At 52.4% G+C, this 12,732-nt stretch overlaps 1 protein-coding gene across 2 annotated transcripts in view; it reads left to right on the top strand.

Annotated features, from left to right (window-relative positions):
* LOC105456316 (3-phosphoinositide-dependent protein kinase 1) overlaps positions 1-12,732 on the top strand; it is a 154,687-nt gene that overhangs the window by 134,402 nt on the left and 7,553 nt on the right. Inside the window, exon 1 of one of the 2 annotated variants that reach the window (XM_011700265.1) lies at positions 6,507-7,084. The exons of the other annotated variant lie outside the window; for it this stretch is intronic. The gene's annotated coding sequence lies outside the window, so the exon portion shown is untranslated. Of the gene's footprint in view, positions 1-6,506; positions 7,085-12,732 lie in introns of those variants that run through there. 2 annotated transcript variants of the gene reach the window in all.

Genomic DNA, 12,732 nt, shown 5'->3' with positions numbered 1-12,732 from the left:
TTCCCCCCCTCCCGTTCTCTCTCTCTCTCTCTCTCTCTCTCTCTCTCTCGTCTCTCTCCGCCACCTCGGCCGCGTGCAGGTTCCCTCGCGCGCGGCGCATCCATTAATTAGCCGGGCATTTGTTTAGCGCTATACGAATGCGGCCGCCGCTGGCTCTTTCGGACCGGCGCGGGCGATCCAACAAAGGCGAGGTAGTTATTGTTGTACGATAATTTTATCGCGTATCATTATGACACACGCGGGCGTCGTGTGACGGTGTACCTTGCCGCCGTCGTGGTGCCAACGTCTCCTACGGACGGATCGACCGCTCACGGGCTACACGTCGTTCGAGTTACGTCGCGGTCAAGAAAGCCGCCGCCGCCGCTGGCCGCGGCACGTTTATTCCATTCGCGAAGCGGTAGTCGTTCTCGCCGCTCGTAATAAACAGTCTTGATAAATGAATAATGACGCGCTCACGCACGGCGGCGGCGCGGCCGTGCGTACATCCGCGTAGCGGGTCTCTAATGCGGGGGTTGAAAGAATTATGGGCGCCTCTTCGGCCGCACTTCAATTCCAGCAGTTTCGTCCGGGAATTTCGTACGAATCTGAATTAAATTACCGTGCAATTATCATCAATAAATCACCGATGCAACTAGACCTTCTCCGACCGAAGAGAGGTCGGTATACTTTACCTTCGTGCGTTGCTCGGAGCAATTACGAGGAGAAGACGGCTATCCTCTTAAATATGAAATAATGGAATATCTTCGTGTGCGTTATTAAAAAAAAAAAATGTAGATCTAAGTCTAATTTCGCTGTTTCGAGTAGGCATTTATTCCTCTTAATTGCCCGGGTCTGTGTAATTGTTCATCCTGCAGAACGGGTATCAGAATCTCTTTAGATCCGTCCTAAAAAAAAAAACTATTCCGCGACTTATCCGGCGCACTTCCGGAGTCCATTCCGGAGAAACTATAATAGGAAGGTGGGAAGGAAGGAAGATGAAAAAGAAACGGTTGCGAATTATGACGCGTTAACGCGTCATACATTTCCGCCTTCGTCGCTCTCGGCACCACCATCGATCCGACGACGATTCGTTTCCCACGATTCGAGCCGCGGAACAATCGCGGACGCGCGAGCGTGAATTCCAGCCGGATTAGTCACTCGTGACCGATTTTCCAGCAGATTTTCTGGCACCGACGCGACGGCGCGGCGTGTACGCGCGCGCGAGTCGTGCGAGCCGTTATAGAAGACGCGCGTCCATTCGCGCATAATACCGGGTGCGCTAAATACGCGCTTCCGCATTGTGATGCCGCGCGCGGTCGCGCCGCCGAGGATAGAGTCACGACCCCGATCCCGCATATCCTTAATTACGCGTCACATTCAGTGGGAGGCTCGTGCCTCTGTAATTCGCTCCTCTCTCTTTCTCTCTCGCGCGCGCGACTTGAAGCAGGAGGAAAGTCATCTACGACTGAAATTTCGTGCGACCTATTTTTATCTATACGCTCATAAATTTCTCCGTAATTGATCTCCCTTGTCATTTTCACTGTGTCTCATTTTCATACCTAATCTAATTCAAAACCCGACGATCGAATTTTGCTTCGGGCGCGCGTATTACTCGACTGCTAATTAAATAATAATGTATTACTAATCAATAGTTTGATATTATATATATGAATTTCTCACAACTTTATACAACCGCGAATAATTCTCTGTATTACAATTATTATTCGCGCTTCGCGTTCGCATTCATCACTGCAGCGCAGCATTTTGCACATCGATCTAGGTACACAATAAGATGGAATATTACGTTATTGCGTCACCTTTTTCCTCAGATAATTTAGAACTGTCGTGTTGCGCTAATCCCGCCATTTGTCGTCGCCGGGCGACAATCTCGTGATCTTCTCCGCCCCACGTGCGAAAATATTCCGCGCACGCGGTCGAATTTCGGAGTCTGCATTATCATCATCCCGTCGAGGTGGGGGAGATCGTCGACGACGACGACAACGACGACGACGACGACAATGACGCGATCATGCAAACAATGATTCGACTGTTCTCGGCTGCGCAGCGCGTATTTGAAAGTCGTGAGCGGCCTTCGTCGAGAGAGCCGAGAGTTCGAGAGAAAGAGAAAGGGCGGGCGGGGAAGGGATGGGACGTGACGGGCGATCGCGGGGGATCGTCCGAAGGGGAACAAGGATTTCTGTTCATTGACATACCAGAACGGCCGTCGCTGATTTCGCAAAAAGTGTATTTTCGCGCGCTAATTTGTACGGAGAGAGAAACGAGGGAGGAAGAGAGGAAAAATTCTCTCGGACTTTACGGCACAGCCTACGGAATTGTTCCTTGCTGCACGCGACGACGCAGCAAAGTGCACGGACGATGACGATAGCGTGAAGTTCGATGACTGCGCGACAAATTCCGCGCGGAAAGCCTCCCAAGTGTATTAAGTTGTTGACGCCACGCACATGGGAATTTCAGCCTCGACGTAAAAATATTTTGAATTCGAAGGCGCGCGACGTGGGGGAAAATATTATTACATCATCAATAATATTTTCTCAAACACGAAATCTTTTTGTGATACAGAGAGAAAGAGAGAGAGAGAGAGAGAGAGAGAGAGAGGAAAAAGGAGAAAGAGATATGAGAGCGAGAGAGATCATGATTGTGTTATTTGCCAAGCATATTTCATCGTATTCTTGTTTTCAAAACATCTTGATATCATGCTGACGGACCTTGTCAGCATTGATTTCCTCGGCTTGCCTCGACTCCATAATAAAAACAGTAAAACTATCTTTAGAAGACTTTTGACCGCTTATTGTTAGAGTCCGCGCCCAGCCTCTTACCTTTTTTCCAAGCCCTAGGGGCTTCCAAGAGGAATCTCCCAAGAGGGAATTATCTCAGAAGGGAAAGGTAAAGAAACCGAAGAACTTCTTTTTCTCTCTCCTCTATTGTGCTCCCACTATCATTTCCGGTCTTCCTTAAATGGTTTTACGACACCGACCCGACGGCACATGGCGTACATATTTTGCGTTCATTATCACGTGTCAGTGGTCAGAAAGCGAATGCGGGCTCCGGGCCCTTTGAACCTGGGGAAGGCGTGTATATACATACGCGTTTACGCGTCCGCACGAGTGGCGATCGAAGGAAATTGTTGAATCCGTTGCCTGGCCGCGCGGGCGGGCGGCGCGGCCGCGTCGATTATCCGCGCCTGTCTCTCCCGGCGGCGTTGCGTTTTTTGCCGATTATTAATAATCCGAGTCCGCTCATTTAATAATAGTAGTTAGTATCGGCACTGCGCGGGAGATTCACACGTCGATATCTTATTTACGCAACGCGCAACAGGCGCCTCACGGGCGACAAAGTCCAAGAGAGGATCCGCCGTGTTTGTTGTCGATTCTTCCGCGAATCACAAGGCATTATCGTACCGTTCGGTGAATAATTGCCGGCCGTTTATATATCGTTGTTATGCACGCGTCGCAGCATCTCGAAGATTTATTTTTCTTTTTCTCTCTCTTTTTCTTTCATATCCTCTCTTTCTCTCTCTCTCTCTCGCCGTGGAAACATTCGTTTCGATATATCGCGTTGCGTGGACGTTTCCCCCTGCCAGCGGTCTTCCGTACGTAGGTCTAAAAACTAGATAAAAAGTGGGAGAAAACAACGGAGGAACAGCTGGCATTCCCGGCCGCAGGAAAACCGATGGATCGGCTGCGCAGTTCAAGAGTTTTGTTTGACATTATCTAAAATCTCCTTCATACTTGTGCATATTTATTTAGGAGCACGAGAGTGTGACGTTACGGAAACAAAGAGCGTAGAGATGTCAGACCACGGTTTTACGTGACATTCCGCAGAGTCTAATTATAGATATATACACAAAAGTATTTATAACATAGCTATTTATATAATATTTTAATAATATTTATTTTTAAAATAATTTAACGCACATAGATATGTAAAAATTGAGACACAAAAGGCCGAGAAAAAAAAATTTCTGTTCGCGAGCTCCGAAAGATTTTCCCGGCAAAGTGTGCCTCCCGTAAGGCTTCCGTGTTCCTCGGCCTCTTCTCGTGACTCCTAAATTAATCGTCATCTTCGACGTTATCTCGTCGCGTCATGTGGGGCTCCGCTACGTATACTCGTACGGGTCACGCGGCGTCGCCATTACGCGTCATTACGCAACATCATTGTACAATATTTACCCGTGCGATCTGTGGCAGAGAGAGAGAGAGAGAGAGAGGGGGGGGGGATGAGACAGTCGTGTGTATATGCGCGCGCGTATGTACACTGCGGATTGCCGCTGACGTAGTGCATTCCTGAGATTACAGGTGGACTACTTTTCAGAAACGCGCCAGCCGATAAGCGGCGCGTTCTCTCTCCGCTATCGATCTCGACCGTGCTCGCGCCCCGTCTACTCTGCCCGTCGCGCGTCGACCACCGGCACCGTGTGGAAGATTATCTATCGGCGCGTCAGGAAGATTTACGGAAGGGAACGCGCGCGCGCGGGGCCACCGCATCGACGATGATCGACGATCGCGACCGCGCGCGCGCGCCCAATCGCTCCGTCTGTATTAATAAATTATAAGTGCGAGCGGACGCACGCTGCACTCCGAATCCCGGAGTATAACTGGAATCCTGAGAGTAACTGGACTGTGCTGCAGGCACTCGGAATACGGGATATCGGAAACTGCGGGACGTTAGAGACAACACAGGATGTAACCGTGTCGAAAAAAAAAAAATATGTAGAATATGTCGTGAGACAGTGAGACTTTCCCGCTGTGCTTTTCGAATCGGCATCCTGTATATTCTAGGAATACCCATTGACCGTTGTCGTTGCGAAAAAGAGAGATACCTGCTTGTGACTACGGGATTACCCATTTCGACGATTATACAAAAGCTTTTTCCGTCGTCGCGGAAAAGTTGAAAGGCACACAGGTAGAGAGGGACCGGACAGAAGGGAAAAAAAAAAGGCGGGAAGCGCCTTCGTTCCGGAGGCCCCCGAGGTCTCTCCCGCGGAGGAGCTCCCGCTGAACCCCGGAGAGTCGCGTACATACCGCCAACAACCGGCCGCTTTTCGAAGTCTCGGAGGAATCCGAGAACCGACCGGATGCAACTCCAGAATGGGAATGCAAGCGGCGGCGGCGGCGGCGGCCGCGCGCGCGGCGCGGCGTAGCGCGGCGCGAGACGCGTGTACGAGGCTCCGTTATACGCGCGAGTATCGGGTATTTCCCAGAACGCGACTATAAACAAACAAACACATCGGGTTGGTGGAACAGAGAGAGAACGAGAGATAGAGCGAGTGACGGCGGGAATGAAGGGGAGGAGGGACAGAAAGAGAGAGGAGGCGGGGGGAGGGAGAGAGAAAGAGAAAGAGAGAGAGAGAGAGAGAGGGTACCGCCGCGCGTGTGATCAGTGCACTCCCTTCCAAAGCGAGAGAGTGCACCGACGAGGAGCGCTCCAGCCGCCGCGCGCTGTGCCGGACGCAGGAAAGGGAACGCGGGGGACGGTGGCGGCGGGGAGGGGAGGGGGAGAGAGCTTGATCCTGGCGCCGTCGGTTGAGAAATCCCCCCTCCCCCCTGCCGCTCCCGTCCCCCCTCTTCGCCAATTGCGCGACCGGTGCATGCGCCGTGCGTGGGGTTTCCCTGGTTTCCCCCGCCGTCCGCCGGGCGCGAAAACCGTCGGCGGAGCCCCACCACGAGGAGCGGGCGCGCACACACATACACACACACACACGCACGCACTGCTTCCCCTCCGACGCTCGCCCGTTCGAAATCGCAACGTAAAGTCGTCGCGGGCGAAACGGCGACGGGTGACAAACAGTCGACGCTGTTTACCATCGATAATGCGAAGGTATCGGGGCGGACGTGCGCGAGCGAGCGAGCCGCTCCGCTCGCCTGCTCCAAACGCCCTACGGCGACGGCGGCGGCGGCGGCGGCGTCGTCGCGGCAGCGGAATTCAGGTTGCACACGGGGTGGGTTTCGGGCTGCGCTTCCCATCCACGGCGGCAGCTGCGCCCGTCGAGGTCATTAATCTCGCGCTAACGCGAGACCACTCGTAAATTCGAGCGGATCCCCCGAAACTCCGGCGGCGGCGCGCGACGCATTCCGATCTCCCCGTCGTCGTCGGCGCGGAATGCGAGGGAAACGACGCGAGGAAGCGATCCCGGGAAGAGGCTAGGCGTTCTCTCGGTCCCCGGTGCTGCTTTCGTTGCAATTTTCGCACTTGACCGCAGGGCTAAGCGTGCTTTACGATCCGCGGTAAGATTACCGGCGCGCGGCTCGGCGCGGCGCGACGCGTTACGACGGCGACGGCGGCGGCGGCGGCGGCGGCGGCGGTGGCGGTGGCGGCGAGGGAGCCAAGGGAGCGCGCGTTACCCCTCGCACGGCGGCCCCACCATCGCTCCCGGATGCGGTCCCCCGCGTCGGTGGTGGGGCGCCGACGGTCGCCGGAATGGGAGGGGGGGAGGACAGCAGCGGCGGGGAAGTTGTGCTTGCCGCCAACTCGGGCGATTCTCCGGTGGTGGGGAGAAAGCGCGGGTTAGCAGCCCGGACACGCCAACCGTCGGATTCAGTAAGCGAACGGCTCTCAACGGCCACGAACGTGTTTTTCGTTCTTCGGTTCCCGCGCATGCATATATATATATATATACGTAACGGGCGATATATATGCACTATCCAGAGACTGACCCGCGAGAAACAACGCACTCGTCGTCGGGTGTAGTACGCAGTCGGTGATCGGCGACCGCGACGACGTGACGACTAGTAGTCAGACATCGTGACAACAACAACAGCAGCAGGCAGCAACAACAACAACAACAACAACAGCATAGTACCGCGACACAGAATTCCGCTTTTCGAGTACTACAACAACTTAATCCGTCTCTTTAACATCGCATCCATCCCCGCGAAATCAAAAAAGAAAATAAGGAAAAAGAAAGTTCTTTCATCCCGGTTCTGCAAAACGCACCCACCCCCGCCCCCGTAAACCCCGTCATTTCGGTTTCGGTCCTTCATCTTCGTTCCCGCAACTGTGGCTTCAATCAATCAAACTGGATTCCAACAAGCAGTACGTGTCGCGATTACTTCGCGGCTACCGGAGGCTTAAGAAATTATTCAAGGTAAGAGATCCATCTTCCCCTCTGGACTCACTCGCGTGATCGCGAATCCGCCCTCTTCGATTTCTCTTCCCTTCGCGCGCGTTCTCTCTCTTTTTCCTCTTTCTACCTTCGCGCGGTGATCGAACGAAGGGACCGCGCCGATAGGTTTTCGCGCGCGTATCCGGCCGTGCGGGCAGGCAGCAGTGGTAGGGTGTAGTCGCGCTAAAGTCGCGAGCGATCTTAGTGCGAGGTAAATATATCGAGTGCGTGTTTTTCCGTCGGAACGATGTGTGGTGAAACAACACGACATGATACTCGCATCGAATGAATCTCGCAAAATATCTTCGATGTAGATTCGCGCGCAAGATCCTCTCTCTCGTGAGATCGTCTATCGCGCTTGCGACGCGCCCGGAGTACATAGAGAGATCTGTCAGCGGCGGAAGCGACACTGTACTCCGACTACTTGGCTCGGACGTGCGTAAGATAGCGCGCGAGAGTATAGACGCGTGTGATAAGTTGGCAGGCCGACGAGGATGACAGGGCTGTTTCGTAAGACGCGCCGACGTGTTTTCGAGTTTAAATAAATAGTCAGCGGCGCGTTGATATACCCGACTCGGATCAGCGTCCGCGACTTCCACGCTCGGCGAGGAAGGCTGGCGGGACGAGAGCTCGGCCGGAGTATCTCGTACGTGCGGTAATACATGTACATGACGGGAAGAGAAGAGACGCGTTTGTATGCTACACGACGCCCACCGTGTGTATACGTACGGGTTAGTCGCGCGCGCGGAGCCGCCTCGCGCCAAGTCCGCGCTCTCGCAACGCTGTCGGCGAGCAATGTCAATTATCGCCGACAATCGGAACGAGGATACGCCCGTGTATGTGTTATGTGGATCGGGTCGATAAATAAATATGTAGACCGCCGCGCGTCTCTCCTGCACCGCGCGCGCGACGTGTTTACGCGACGGATTACGGCGAGGCCCGTGAAGTATGCGCGCGCGAGAGAGATCCGCATGGTAGAGCGAAACTTCTTGTTCATTTCGGGACAAAGGGGGGAACCGGGCGGTTAGGTGAAATAAATAACGGGGGGGACGCGTAAGAGAAGAGCGAGAGAGAGAGAGAGAAAGAGGGAGAAGGAGGTTATTATACTGCCTCGCAGCATGAATAATTTACACTCGCTCGAATTTAAATAAATTCGCCCGCCGCCATCGCCGTCGCCTCTGCCGTCGTCGTCGTCGTCGTCGTCGGCTCGAAAAACCGTAAGCGCGTAATCTCGACTCCCGAGCTCGAAGGTTGTTTACGGTCGCGCGGCGCGCAGTTAATTTTAAACGAATTCGCCGGATATTGTCGCCGGGTATCTCTCGTCTCGTTCGTTATCGCCCGGTTATTTATGTTATTCCGTGAAATTACTTAGAAGCCCGTCAATTAGGTCTCCAACCGATGCAGCAGTCGTAAACAACGTGTGACGTAAGCTAGGCATAACCGGTGGTATTATAGCAAATAGCGAGGAACGCGCGCGATAGACGAGCTGATAATATTCTTCGCAAAACATTACTTCCTCGGCATGTCCGAGGAATCGCGAGTGGGAAAAAAAAGCGAAAAAAAAAACAGAAAGATTCGTCAGGACGCTCGCTCGAGTCTCTGGTACTGCTGATGCTGATTACCGATGTAATCGAGATCGATCGGGCAAGCTTTTAACTTCGCGCCCTTTTAACTCGGGTCCTTGTTTTCGGCGCGTTTCGACCGAGTCCGATAGCGCGGAATGTCACGACCGAGTATCTGCAGTTGGCGCGCGCGCAACATCCTCTCTCGTGGCCGAAAAATAAAAATAAAAAATGAAAGAAAAAAAAGGGAAAGAGGGGAGAGCGAATGCGATTATGGAAACCGACGGAGGCCGTAAGGTCGTGTCGCGTTGGCGATCGTGACATGTGAACCGTGAATGATCGAGCGAGAGATTCCGTCACGCCCGCGTATAGATACGGAGAGGGAGGATATGCCGCTGTATTAAACGTGCGTCCGCCGACGAGACGATGTCCCCCGACCGAAAAACATGTTTGGTCCGCGCGCCGCGCGCGGACGGTTGTTTATGCCGATATGTACCATGCGCGAAAGCAAACACTTTAAAGGTCTCCGTAGCGCGGCATCGGGAGCTCGATCTTCGTTCCCTGAGCGCGTTATCTCCCGATGGCAGTCGCGCGGCGCGAATAAAAAGGGAAAAGAGATAGAAAATAGATTTTATATATATATATAAATATATATATATATATAAAATCTATTTTCTATCTCTTTTATATATAATATATAGAGAGGAAGAAAGGAGGAAGTTAAAGACAAGAGATTTCCCCTCCGCGGTTGTCGAACTTGCGGCGAAACGAAATATATTCGGCGCTCTCGCAATTGTTCTCGTCGTTTACACGCCGATCTCACCTCGACGCAAAACCCAAATAAGACCGTGCACGGCGAACACGGAGTTACGGTGGTAGAATAGCTCCCTGCTAATGTATCATAACGCAAATACCGCACGCGGTACCGAAATTATGATCTACGCGTGCCCGTGGCACCTTCGAATTAAACCGCCCAAGCCCCGCGCGACGTGGCTGCAGCAGTAGCAGCGTATAGCGCATAATTTCTCGGAACTTCGGCGGCTGCCGGTGATGCAAGGAACGCCATGCACGGGGGAAACTCCGCGCGGCGCCAAGTAGCCTTCACCTCCGCGGGGAGTTGCATGGGAATTGAAAAACAGTTCAGGGTACTTGACCTATAACTAACGGAACCCGCACATTGTGTCAAGCGTCGCACTAGCTTTCGGCAACGTCATTACGTAATACATTTATTTCTAATTATATTTCTCTCTAAATCGCACTCCTTCTCACTCTCCCGTAGCGTTAAACAGTAATGGAAATAACAATTAGCGTGTTGATCACGAGATAGAATATAGAGATGCATTAATATTAACCCTCCTCCCTCTGTGCTATTTAAGTTCTATGACACGTATTTTGTTTACCCTCCATCACCTCCATGTGGCGTCGCATGTCGCATAATTTCCGTTAATATCCACGATAGTTTAGCCGCTGTTGATTTTTTTTTGCACGCTTCACGGCAATAACGATACACACGTGCATTAGAAACGTTATTGCCGCGCCTGTTGACTTTTCCGCCCTCCTACTGTGCGCGATCGGAATGTGCACCACCGGTGCGCCGGCCGCCGCGCCGCCGCCGCCGCCGGTGCGTGCACATTCCTCGATCCCGACAGTAAGATCACCCTCGGACTAACTTATTGTCTGCTCTCGAGGCGGATCGCAACAAAGTCGAAATGTGTTTAAGGTCGACTGTTGCCCTGTCGAGGAATCTCCGTCCGTCCCACCCCGAAAAACTCTCTTATATATATATACAAGCTCCAAGCGCACAAACGGCTTTTTCTCCATGGCAGCGAGAGACTTTGTGTGCGGCTCGCCTACCCTTATAGCAGCAGCAGCAGCAGCATTCAGTCTCACGCTTTTAGACCCCATTGTACATAGAAACATGTCTCACCTTTTTACTCGCTCGCTCTCAGTAGACCCTTAATTAAAGGAAGAATCGATGGAACGAAATGTGTATATATTGGAAAGTGATATTTCGTTACCTGAGGAGATCTGGGGCAGAAGCGCTTTAACAACCAACCTTTACTTTTCGCAAGTAACGTTTTCGCGCGCGGACGGGGGGAACATACATGGGCTTGCCTTTCCCCCTTCGGGTGAAGGGGGGGGAGAGGGATAAATATAAAAAAAGGCCACGATCGATACAAACACTTGACACAATGCCGCGCGGCGTTATCGCGCTCCTTTCACGGAGAGAGCGTGATATTGCTGATCTGTACTTTGTACTTATCGCCAATTTTTACTTGACGGCTTAACAGCTCTCTCTCTCTTTCTCTTTCTTTCTCTCTTTCTCCTCCCCCCTTCTCACTCTTTATTATCTATTATATCACCGCTCGCGCGCTCTGTGTCACCGTACACTGTGATGTACTTCGTACTTTCGTTTACACGCTTGTAATACAAAAATATTTATTATCTCGCAGTCTATAACGAGCGGGATTTTCTCCCGCTTTCTCGCCTGTAATCAACGAGTTTTTCTTTTTAATTAACGAGTCCTGCGAACGAGAAATAGATAGATACATACATACATTCATCTTCATATTTCTTTCTATTATCATATAATTTTTGATCCTCGCGCCATACCGATTATTTTCAAGTTCGTTTTAAGGCGCGCACGAGACGGAGGCGCTTATGTGAACGCGTGTTAGAACGGCGCAGTGTCGCTCGGGCAAACCGTATTCTATTCAATTCCACTCGCTCTCTCGTTCTCTCCTCGTCGAACGAACCGCTTTTATTCGCCGGCATCGGCGGCGCGTGATCCAATTTAACCGCGCGCTCCTTCGCCCGCCCGTCCGTCCGTCCGCTCGCTCGCTCGCGACATGTTTCTCAGCGTCTGCGAATGCAAAACATCTCATTCACGGGCAAAAGTGCTGGCCGCCTGCGCCAATAGGCGTAGTCCTTTACCTGCGAGAGCGGCAAAAACGAGAGTAGTGGCGCGCGCGCGCGAGAGAGAGAGAAAGAGAGAGACGGGGTTAGTGAGGTCGAGAAACGCGGGAGGAGAGAAGGAAGGAGGCAGACGATGACGACGGCAGCGGCCGCGGCGGCGGCGGCGGGTATATAGAGAGAGCGTCGCACTCTCCTTCGCCTCCCTTCGTCCTCCGTCCGCGCGAAGGGAAAGGGAAAGGAGGGAAGGGTAAAACCCGCGTACCGGGAGAGAACGCGGAACGCCATAAGATGGAGGAGAAGGAGAGAGAGAGAGGGAAGAGAAGACGGGAGAATGCTCGGGAGGAGAGAGAGAGAGAGAGACGGAGGAGAGCAGATATGCGCGGATAGTTTATTCCGTCGTTGCGACGAAGCCCCTAAGGACGCGTAGCGGATACTCGCGCGTGTACTCGCGTGCGAGCTTCGACATACGAGGGGGGCACACCGGAAAGCGGTCGATTTTGTGTGTGTATGTGTGTGCCACGGGGTTTCTTCTCTCTTTCTCTTTCGTTGTTCTTCTTCTCATCCCGCTGCTCCTTTCCCGCGCGCGTCTTTTATACTGCCGTCGCCGGAAATAGATTCGCGTATCGACGCGCTCCGAGAATAGAGTCCTTACCTTTTTTCATCGCGAGATTTCACGAGGCGGATGATAGTAGAACAGCAGCAGTAGTAGTAGTAGTAGCAGTAGTAGTAGTTGTAGTAGTAACAGCGGCGGGCAGAGTACTGGAGTAAGTTACCATTTGATACGGCGGTGCTATTTTCAATTGGGACATTATTTTCGTCACGCGCCGCTTTCGCACTCTTGCCGAAGAGAACGACCGGATTATTAAGAAAGACTTACAGATTCAGAAGCTCCACTCTCGTATTCTCCAAATTATCATTCTAACTGTGTTCAATCGTCTAATTTTCAACACATAATATACGAAAAACACACCTATGTTCTCATAATTAAAGAGCTCCGTTCAAGCTTCAATTGCGTAGAGTCTCAATAGTGTTTAGAACCCAGGGCTCTAAATCCGGCTGTCTCCCCGCAAATTCGTTCTATAAATAGCCACCAATTTTTGTGGGACCCTGGACCGGGTCGCCGCGCCGGTCACGTCTCCTCACTCGGAGGAG

Source organism: Wasmannia auropunctata, unplaced genomic scaffold (assembly GCF_000956235.1).
Source record: "Wasmannia auropunctata unplaced genomic scaffold, wasmannia.A_1.0 LD335713.1, whole genome shotgun sequence".
NCBI classification, from domain to species: domain Eukaryota; kingdom Metazoa; phylum Arthropoda; class Insecta; order Hymenoptera; family Formicidae; genus Wasmannia; species Wasmannia auropunctata.
The sequence above is the reverse complement of the archived record's forward strand: the minus strand, read 5'-3'. Positions and strand labels throughout refer to the sequence as shown.